Source organism: Heptranchias perlo, chromosome 26 (genome assembly GCF_035084215.1).
Source record: "Heptranchias perlo isolate sHepPer1 chromosome 26, sHepPer1.hap1, whole genome shotgun sequence".
Lineage (NCBI taxonomy): Eukaryota > Metazoa > Chordata > Chondrichthyes > Hexanchiformes > Hexanchidae > Heptranchias > Heptranchias perlo.
Window position 1 is genome coordinate 32,804,672 of NC_090350.1, and position 11,904 is coordinate 32,816,575.

Consider the following 11,904-nt stretch of genomic DNA (forward strand, 5'->3'; position numbering starts at 1 on the left):
GACCAGAACCTGATTTATATCGAGGCACAATGTTAGACCGTTCTCCAAAGGCATCAAAGAGAGCTTTTTTTCAAAGCATTGAAATGATATAGTAATGGCTAATGTCACACAGACACAGAATTACCATAGAAATTAATGCATAGAAACAGGCCGTTCAAACCCAACCACTCTGTGTTTATCCTTGCATGCCAGCGTCGCAGGAGGTCCGGAGAAATTTCAGCTCCCGGGCCTCATTTTCATATCGGGGCTGACTCCCGCCCCGAACCCAGCAGGAATCACTGTCTGGTCGGTGGGTGGCAGCAGGAAATCGGGCGGTAAGAAGCCGTCCCCGGCACTAAGGCCTGGGCTTAGTATTACAAAGACCCTGTCAGCTTCGGGCAGGCCTCCTTGGTGGCTGCAATTTAAAATTGCAGTCGGCAGGATCAGGGCGGGAAGTCAACGGATAAGTTGCCTGTTCCATTTTAACTACAGTTTCTGCCGTGCCGGTGGGAGGGTTAAAATTCCCCCTGTAATCTCTAGGGCCTCTGCTATTTCTTCTCCTTTTCCCTTAGGATGTTTGAATGTATCCAATCAGGTCCTGGCACTTTCTCGTCCTTTAGCTTAATTATCTTGTCTAATTCTTTCCTTTCATTTATTATACTATCTCTCATCTTGCTTTTAAACAATTCAGTGTTTACCTCCTCCCCAATATCCTTCTCTTTTGTAAACATATCCATATCAGCTACTTCAGGCATTGACAGGATGTATGCAAGTCACTGTGTTCCTTGCCAAGATATTTTAGGATCCTTATTCACTTGCTGGCCTCCAGAGCTGATGGGAAATGGAATCCACTTTTAACTAATTCTTTTTAATCAGCACAATGGAGCTACTTTCTAAGTGCAGCTCTGTTTGGGCTGAAACAGGGAAGAGATAATCAGAAATGATATAAGAGGTCATTCTGTTCACATTATTCTAATCATTGTCCTGATCCATTCTGAATACAATTTGGTAGTGTGATACTGTAGCTGCGTAGCTCTTCTGGTCCCAGTGCTGTGCCAAGATTCTCATTGTGCTGGCACCAAAAGTATAACACTGCCAGTGCAATCATGACAGTACTGACACAAGCAAGGCTGTCTCCAAGATACTCATACTGATTTTGCTTTGCAGTATAACTATAGCTGCTGCAAGCCCAGTCTTCTGTGGTGCAGGAGGCCATCTTTTCATGTTCTGTTGCTTGAAAAGAATAGTCTGATGAGCTCTTTTCTGTCGGTAGAAAACACACCAGCAGTGCAGAAGGCTGCCCAACCATGCCCTGTGGATGCGTGGGAGCCTGCATCTAAAGGGCTCTGCTACCTCACCTTCAGAGCAATATAGTGGGCAGTAGCACTGCACACTCCCAGTTTGCACTATTGCACAAATATTACATTGGTACAGATAATATAACAGCAGCAAGATTTTAAAATAAACGGGCATCTGAGGAGTGATTTCGCTCTCCAGATTTCCCTTTCACTTTACTTTTGTCAAATGTTTTTTTCCGTCTCTCTTGGTGCTCAGTATCTCTTTTATTATTTATTTGTTGTTACAGATGCACATTAATAAACAGCTGGAAAGACTGGACTCCAACTCTCTCCTGAATCTTAATTGTAGTATGTTTTGCTGAAGTGTGAAAATGAGAATTGTGTAGCATTTCTATGTTAATATTTCAATTAAAAAAAACTCACGGTTCCAGATATTTCAAGTCAATATTGAAAGGTTTTATTTGTTCTCGAATGGAAAGTGGAGAGGTCTCAAACCTTGTAACAAATAAGAAGCAGACGATAGACAATATCAGTAAAGTCCTGTAGATGGCAATATTTCCTGCATCTCAAGAATTATCATTTAATTAGGCCTGCTACAGCACTTCTCCCAGACCCTCAATATTTTACTTCCTACATACATTTCCATTTGTATCTTCTCTGCTCATTCTCTGGAAATCAGGACGTCTTTAAATTTAAACCTTGACTGCTGATCCCTAAGGATATCTCTAGTTGAGATATTTTACATCTGATATTTATACGAGAAGCAACAAGTATATTTCTTGCCAGCCTGCTACTGTTATTCTGCATGAAGAGAAACATTCCACGTAGAAGTAAGATCAGCTGCCTTTAATATCTATTTATTATTAAGCATGCCAGCTACTAACCATTTCCACATCGAAAGTGCTAGGGATCAGAGGATTTGGACTGAACACACAAATCTCCCTCTTATTTTGAACATTTCTCTCATTTTGCAGTTTCCTTGAAGAAGAGAGAAGCATCAAATTCATCTCTGGGTAATCCATAGTCCTTAGATTATTGTATAACTGTTGCTAGATCTGGATATTGACTTCCAGTTATTTTATTTTTGTCACATCTAAGAAGTGTTACTTCAGTAGGTTTCCCTTCCTTTCCTTTCCATTAGCTTTGCTTTGTGGGTCATGCTCAGTGCCCTGTTTACACTGTAGCACATCAAAGTAGAGCCCAGACTCTGCGCTTAGACTCAACATTACAGTGCTGTCAGTGTTCCTAATGCCAGATGGAAAACATTCAGGAGCTGATAGATAATGTACGAGGCTCCCCTAAATGATGTGACTTCGATTGAAGGAGTCTCCATTTTCCTTTCATATCGTAAGAGGCTTGAGAATACTGAGTAATAATTCTAGCCTTCTGTTACCATTTCACTGGTGCCTTGATTTCCCCATTTAAAAAAAGCAACAAATCACATCCCACTAGAAACAGAACAACAGTTACTCCAGCTTCTCATTCACACAGTGCCGAGTCCACAATCCAATACAGACATAAGGATTTGGAATTAATTTACAGAATACTTCCCCAACATATTAAGAACACATGGATAAATTTACCCAATTAAGCTGGTAAATTATGCCCACGGAATCTCAGAGACAGTTTCAAAGTGATAAAACACAGTCCCAGTAGTAACTTTTAAGCCTGAGGGTCTCATTTGTTGTTTGGGTCCTTCTCTTGTTTTAATTTCTTTACTCATTTTTCATTTGAGGACTACTTGAATTATAGCTTTTAACCAACAGTCCTCTTTTGATTATTTATTAAAATAAAGAGTTTGACAAACCTCATTACACTTCTTTACAAACTTGATGCGATGACAAAAATCATGTTAAAAAAGTGTCGTTGCTTGTGCATGATGTCATGAAACAGATGCACAGATCTGCTGGTTCTCCCCTGCCCCAAACTAACCAAGTCTGCCAAATTGCTTTGCCTCTCACTCTAATTCATTCTTTCCTAGGACCTCAATATTGTGATGCTCCATATCTCCTCCAGTCTTCTTTAACACCTACAATCCACAGGCTTTTAAAACCTAAGTTTGATGATATCTAAGCACTACTTGATTACCTTGTCTTCTACTCTTTTTAACCTTGATAGTGCCCTCACTGTGGGCGTTGGCTCGCACATGGGTCACTCAAAAAATGACAGCGATCTGTCAAAGTAAAATGATAAGGAACAGTCGGTTTGAGTTTGGGGAAAATTATCTTGGATGAATATGCAACTCCTTATAAAGGGAACTGACGCCTTGCTCCTTAACAACTGTCATTACTGGACATAAATGCCTGAGAATCTGGTACTATTTTAACATGTCTGCCTCCAGGACTTGGCAGGAATGGAGCTTTGAAATACATTTCTATTTTTAAATTCAAAGAACCAGTCTCCTTTCTGTTGGACAACCTAAGGCCTTGTAATTTGAAACTCTCAGAAATGAACTATTTGGGTGCCTCTTGGCACCGATTAAAATGGGAAATTGGAAAACTTAGTGTAGTGAAAGTTAAATGTTCACATCACCATCCATATAAGAATTTACTAACAGTCTGTAGTTCAGACATTTTACATAATTTATTTAGAAAGTTGCATTTGGGTGTTACAGAATATATTATAGAGGTAAAAAAAAAGACACTAAGTTAGTGAGGATGTAAAAGAGATAAGCAGGAGATTGTTTTGGGTGAGGCCTTTGTCCAGAATTCCCTGCCCAGGACATTTACCCTTTTTTTCCCTTTCAGATGCTGACCTGCTGTGCATTTCCAACACTTTCTATTCTTATTTCAGACTTCCAGTGCTCGCTGTCTTATGTCAACATTATAAGTAAACATGGCTGCTATGTTTTATCGCAAAATTAATTCATTCAAAATGCCTTTAACTTTTGAATATATTTCAGCCTTTGATGCCAACAATAGGGACATCTCTTTAATTACATTCTAAGCAGATCTCTAGTAAGCTTTTACAGGGATAACTTATGTTATTGATTTAGCGTACAGAAATCTGTGACTCTGGATCTTGTAGTACCTGCGGGCCATCTCAAGAGGATGCTGAAAATCTGATTCTCTCTGCATGATACAAATACCAAGTAGGCTGCATTGAAAGGCAATATATGTCATTTCTTCTTTGCTTCTCTTTTTAACCCTGTTGAGTACAGTACTTCAAGTTTAATCCAGTTATTGATAACCCAACAGACCATTTTAAGCAAAATTTATGCTAAAATAGATTTCCACGTATTAAAAGCAATGCATTTGTTAGCACTTTATGACAATGTAGCAATGAGCTAAATGGAAAAAAAAGATGAATGCAGCCAAATCTATGGGTGCAATTTAAAGCTCTGAAGTAATAACATATAATAATAGAGCTGCATAATTTACTGAAGTTGATGAAATATTAGTGACTTTTCTGGTAAACAGTTATTTCCTTATAATATATGTTAACATTGGTGGAAGAGTTCTTCTGTGCGCTATATGTAATTAAATTGTAAGCCCATTCTTTATAACCAGGTTTATGATGTTGTTCCACATAAAGCACAAGAGAAATCTTCCTCATTTATCAACTCCCAGTAATCTGCTAGCTTTTCACTTCATAAATTTGCAGTGTATATCACAATTCTTAATCCTTTCGTGTGGATGTCATCAAGAGTCAGCTACATGGAATATGCTAGTTACCATGACACCTGCCACTAGCAAGATAATAAGTTGGGATTAAACTTCCTCATGGTGAAGGAAAAGGGGGAACATAAGGTCAGAGGTGAGGAAACCATTAATGCCCTGTCAGGGAAGTGAGAGGCAGTGAGCAGTAAGTGCAGGAGTGGTGGAGGGGGCTTAAAGAGGAGGAGAAAATGATCAAATTCAAAAAATTAATATATTTTTAAAATTATCTACATATTAAGAAAATTGCCAAAGTTACAGTCCTGGACATTTACAGTAAAAAAAACAAAAGAAGTGAAAAGCTCGGTGTCCCTTTAATGATAAAAACTATTATCATCTACACTGCAGTAATCAGAAAACACCTGTATTCTGTCATATAACACGTCCAATAAGAAAAAAAATTGTTCTGGAAAACAATCAAATAAGTACATAAATGCCAGATCATTTGCTGAGTTAATATATGATATCTTTATTTTGGTTATAATTTATCTTTAGTTCAGTGCGAAATATGTGGCCCATCCACTCAGTATGTTAAGGGAACTGTGTGCCTTGCTTAAGTCAGATACAGTGGAAGATGCTGTACTGTATTGCCATTCTAAAGTTGATTGCTTTGGTGTTTAATTGTAAAATATCAGCGTAGGAGACAGCACAACATGGTACCTGTGTTGTTGGTTTAAACTTTTCCATGTTTTAATTAATAATTGAAAAATGGTTACTTTTATCCAGAAAACACAAAAGGTATATTCATTATGCTAATAGGATAAATGTTCGATAAGTTATGCAAATTCAACCTAATTTGTATAAGGAAATTAGGTTAATTAGAAAATCATCTTTTCTTTTAACTCAAGCCCGTCTTCATCAAACTTAGAAGCTATATTTAGCTTAGCAAAAGGAAGAACAGATTACTGAAGTACTGTATGTTCATTCAATATACTTTTGAAATGCAAAACATTTCAATTAAGAAATATACTCTCCCCCCTCCAGTACCCCAAATTCATATCCTCTATGAAACTTGTAGGGTATATGCTTTATGAGAAAAGAGAGAGAACCTGACATTTTGACCTAAAATGAATGTGCAAATAATTTAATTACTCTTCTAATTCAAATATCACAAATAGATTAAGTATACAATCTAATGAAGAAAATAGTTCCATAGTAGCTTTGCAGGGAAGGGGTATAAATATAGCTTGGAGAACCTTTTCCCCAGGGAGTAAGTGGGTTGAGTACAATCCGTAAAAGTGAAAGGAACAGCTTTGTCACTTTCTTATGTTCTTATCTCTTGTTGTTATGGGGTTGATAATGAATCATTTTATACAGTTACTGTAATTGCATATAAACATCATTATGGCTGCCTTCAGTCCCAGCCAATCTGAATCAGAAGTGACGCACTCATGATTCCCAAAAACCAGAAGGCCAAATACCCAGGACTCTGTCACTAACCAAGTCATTGCGAGGGAGGGTAATGTAACCTGAGTCGGGATCTCATTGGAAAGCACGTGGTAAGCAAACAAGAGAAAACCTCTGAATAACAAATATATTGACACCATGACACAAATTAACATTCCCATATCTTGTTCAAGTCAAAATGGTGAATGTAGCGTGAATTTCCATCCTTTGAGCTACATTGGCTCCGGGTCCGGGAACACCTCGATTTTAAAATTCTCAACCTTGTTTTCAAATCGCTCAATGGCCTCGCCCCTCCCTACCTCTGTAACCTCCTCTAGCCCTACAACCGTCCGAGATCTCTGCGTTCCTCCAAGTCTTGCCTCTTGCGCATCCCCGATTTTAATCGCTCCACAATTGGCAGCCGTGCCTTCAGCTGCCTAGACCCTATGCTCTGGAATTCCCTCCCTAAAACTCTCTGCCTCTCTCCCTCTCTCTCCTCCTTTACGATGCTCCTTAAAACCTACTTCTTTGACCAAGCTTTTGGTCACCTGTCCTAATATCTTATGTGGCAAGGTGTCAAATTTTGTGTCATAATGCTCCTGTGAAGCGCCTTGGGATGTTTTACTAAGTTAAAGATGTATATCACTTACTACTTTTATGTTATTAAAACTGCCCATTATTACCCAACAACAACAACTTGCATTTATATAGCACCTTTAACATAGTAAAACATTCCAAGGTGCTTCACAGGCGCGTAATCAGATAAAAATTGACACTGAGCCAAAGGAGACAGTAGGACAGGTGGCCAAATGCTCGGTTAAAGAGATAGGTTTTCCAGAGCTTAGTGCCTAGTTGGCTGAAGACACGGCCACCAATAGCGGGGCAAAGGAAGTGGGGATGCACAAGAGGCCAGAGCTGGAGGAAAGCAGAGTTCTTGGAGGGTTGTAGGGCTCCACGAGGTTACAGAGATAGGGAGATAAAGTATAAATACAGATGTGGTAACACTGTATAATACGACACATTGGTAGAATGTGTTGTCATTGCCACCAACACGTAAATAGCAAAACAATTTTTAAAAACTGAACAAATTTTCACTGGAGACTCATTCAAATTATAGTACAATTATGACATATTTAAACTCTCACTGAATGCTGAAGCATACTGTGGTTATCTTAGATTGTCATGTCTGTGTGCGTCTGAATTTTAAGCTGCCTTACCTATTAGTTTGATTGGCATAGTAGAAATCTCTGATGCTGAGGAAGAAAATGTTAATTTTAAAGATGAACCATGCAGCATTTTTGGAGAAATTTGTATGTGTGGTAATCCAACTAGGGAACAGGCTATCCTAGATTGGGTATTGTGCAATGAGAAGGGGTTAATTAATAATAAGATGGAAAGTTAAGTAGTCCAATCCGAAACTAAGGTCCTAAATCTAAACAAAGGAAACTACGAAGATATGAGGAGTGAGTTGGCAATGACAGATTGGAGAACTTCATTAAAAGACAGGACGGTGGATAGGCAATGGCTAACATTTAAGGAACGAATGCATGAATTGCAACAATTATACATTCCCTTCTGGCGCAAAAACACAAAAGGAAAAATGGCCCAACCATGGCTAAAAAAAGAAATTAAGGATAGTATTAGATCCAAAGAGGAGTCATATAAAGTTGCCAGAAAAAGTAGCAAGCCTGAGGATTGGAAACAGTTTAGAATTCAGCAAAAAAGGACCAAGAGATTGATTAAGAGGGGAAAAATAGAGTATGAGAGTAAACTTGCAAGGAACATAAAAGTGGACTGTAAAAGCTTCTACAAGTATGTAAAAAGAAAAAGATTAGTGAAGACAAATGTAGGTCCCTTACAGTCAGAAACAGGAGAAATTATAATGGGGAACAAGGAAATGGCAGAGCAATTAAACAAATACTTTGGTTCTGTCTTCTGGGAAGAGGATACAAATAACTTCCCAGAAATGCTAGGGAACCAAGGGTCTAGTGAGAAGGAGGAATTAAAAGAAATTAGTATTAGTAAAAAAATTGTGCTGGAGAAATTAAAGGGACTGAAAGCCGATAAATCCCCAGGGCCTGATAATCTGCATCCCAGAGTACTAAAAGAGGTAGCCATGGAAATAGTGGATGCATTGGTTATCATCTTCCAAAATTCTATAAATTATGGAACAGTTCCTGCAGATTGGAGGGTGGCAAATGTAACCCCACTATTTAAAAAAGGGAGAGAAAACAGGGAACTACAGACCAGTTATCCTAACATCAGTAGTAGGAAAAATGCTCGAGTCTATTATAAAGGATGTGATAACAGGACACTTAGAAAATATCAACGGGATTAGACAAAGTCAACATGGCTTTATGAAAGGGAAATCGTGTTTGACAAACCTACTGGAGTTTTTTGAGGATGTAACTGGTAGAATAGATAAGGGAGAACCAGTGGATGTGGTGTATTTGGATTTTCAGAAGGCCTTTGATAAAGTCCCCATAAGAGGTTAGTGTGCAAAATTAAAGCAAATGGGATTGGGGGTAATATACTGGCATGGATTGAAAATTAGTTAACAGACATGAAACAGAGAGTAGGAATAAATGGGTCTTTTTTGGGTGGCAGGCAGTGACTAGTGGGGTACCGCAGGGATCATTGCTTGGGCCCCAGCTATTCACAATATATATCAATGATGTGGATGAGGGAACCAAATGTAATATTTCCAAGTTTGCTGACGACACAAAACTAGGTGGGATTGTGAGTTGTGAGGGGGATGCAAAGAGGCTTCAGGGCGGTTTAGACAAGTTGAGTGAGTGGGCAAATATATGGCAGATGCAGTATAATATGGATAAATGTGAAGTTATCCACTTCGCAAGGAAAAACAGAAAGGCAGAGCATTATTTAAATGGTGATAGATTGGGAAATGTTGGTGTACAAAGGCTCCTGGGTGTCCTTGTATACCAGTCACTGAAAGCAAACATGCAGGTGCAGAAAGCAATTAGGAAGGCAAATAGTATGTTGGCCTTCATTGCAAGAGGATTTGAGCACAGGAGCAAGGGTGTCTTACTGAAGTTATACAGTTTTGGTCTCCTTACCTAAGAAAGGATATTCTTGCCATAGAGGGAGTGCAGTGAAGGTTCATCAGACTGATTCCTGGGATGGCAGGACTGTCGTATGAGGAGAGATTGGGTCAACTAGGCCTGTATTCACTTGAGTTTAGAAGAATGAGAGGGGATCTCTTTGAAACGTAAAAAATTCTGACAGGGCTAGACAGACTGGATGCAGGGAGGATGTTCCCCCTGGCTAGGGGGTCCAGAATGAGGGGTCACAGTCTCAGAATACGGGGTAGGACATTTAGGACTGAGATGAGGAGAAGCTTCTTCACTCAGAGGGTGGTGAACCTGTAGAATTCTCTACCACAGAAGGCTGTGGAGGCCAAGTCACTGAATATACTTAACAAGGAGATAGATACAAATTTCTAGACATAGAAGGCATCAAAGGGTATGGGGAGAGAGCGGGAATATGGTATTGAGATGGAGGATCAGCCATGATCATATTGAATGGCAGAGCAGGCTCGAAGGGCTGAATGGCCTACTCCTGCTGCTATTTTCTATGTTTCTATCCTATAGAACTTGACTGATACACAAGCATAGCCATTTCTAGGACTCCCAGCTCCTGAACAGTCTTCAACAAAAACACTCCTGTGCAATTTTAAACATTTTAATGTGCAATTTTAATGTGTTCTGTTAAAAAACCTGGAAAAACCAGCAAGCAATGCAACATGGTACAGTTTTGCAAAAATGTTCATTTCATAGTAAGTGATTATTCACTTAATTTGTACTGAAGAAGACCCTACCAAATCATACATAGCCTATCGCTCCCAAGTACAATTCCCTACATGTCCTGTCACTGACACAGACTGATGTCCTGTACAGAGTAAATATTAAGCAAAGTGCTCCTGTGCACCTAGGTATGACCTGGGAGCTTTGTTTTCTCTGTGTGTGCAAAATAACAGAAGAAGCCCTTCGAACTGTAATCGTTCAGGTGTCTTTGTCACTACACTTCCAGTCTGCTGAGCTTGCATGAACAAGTGCAGTGTGGACTGGGAGTTGTAGTATGTGTTCACACATAGATGCAGAAGTCCTAAGCTGTCCAAGAATTTCCTGGCAGCATTTCAGGTATGTTTATCAATGAGAGGTAGCTGCCACTTCTGCTGTAAGGTTTGGTAGCACATTAAGATGGCCACTCCGGCAACTTGTAGCTCTGAAATAGAAGAACCAAATTATGAAGTATAACATTCGACTCGTTGAGATTTATGTCTGCCTGGTACGTGGGGAGCATAAGCCCAACCCCTTCAGTAACATTATTGTTGGGCTCTTTATTATCATAGTATCATAGTATGGTACAGCACAGGTGGAGGCCATTCGGCCCATCATGCCTGTGCCAGCTCTTTGAAACAGCCATCCAATTAGTCCTATTTCCCCGCTCTTTCCCCACAGCCTTGTAATTTTTTTCCATTCAAGTATTTATCCAATTCGCTTTTGAAAGTTACAATTGAATTTGCTTCCACTTCCCTATCAGGCAGTGCATTCCAGATCCTTACAAATCGCGACATAAAAAAATGTTTTCTCATGTCGCCTCTGACTCTTTTGCCGATCACCTTAAATTTGTGTCCTCTGGTTACCGACCCTTCTGCCACTGGAAATAGTTTCTCCTTATTCACTCTATCAAAAGCCTTCATGATCTTGACCACCTCTATCAAATCTCCCCTTAACCTTCTCTGTTCTAAGGAGAACAACCCCAGTTTCTTCAATCTCTCCACATAACTGAAGACCCTCATCCTTGGAACCTTATCCTCCTTAAATGTGACACTTTGCAGTAACCGTTTGTGCAGTGATTGGACAGGCTACTTTAATACATTAGCGCTGTGATCCAATGGAGCTTTACGCAACACAGGGACTTGAAATTTGTGGTCAACCAGTGCACACTTCACATCAGGATGTTCCATCAAATGGAAAAAGGAGGTGACAATGGAGAGACCTGGGTGGAGAGTCTAAGTAGCAGGAATAGTGGAGAAGAACAGAAGGGGAGAAAGGCAGAGGCCAAAAGCAAGAATCAAATCAAGTCCATGCCCCAGAGAGGCAAGTGCATAACTGTCCAGCAGACAGGGAAGGAACAGGTGTATGGGCAAAAGATTTGCAGCAATGGCATTTGAGACTCATAAAGCACTAGTCATAAATCACTCCTGGTAAACCTACTTTATATAAATGTTGGCTACGTTCCTGTTGTCATTGCATTCATGGGTACAAAAGGGTCATAATTCACAAACACCACAAGTCATTTTATATACATGAGAGAAAGTCAGTAATGTATTTACAATGGTGCGATTTTCTGTTTATTCTGTGGATGGGCTATTTCTAAACTATTCTTTCTTCTGCTGGACATTTATAGGTTTATTCACAAAGATTAAAATTATTATTCACAATTAAGGAACAAAATTCTGCCTATAGTGAAGGAATGGAGAATGAAACATCACAGAGACTTCGCACCAATGGTTGGGGACATGAGAATTTTAAAGATCCATAACTTAAACATGAGTATGA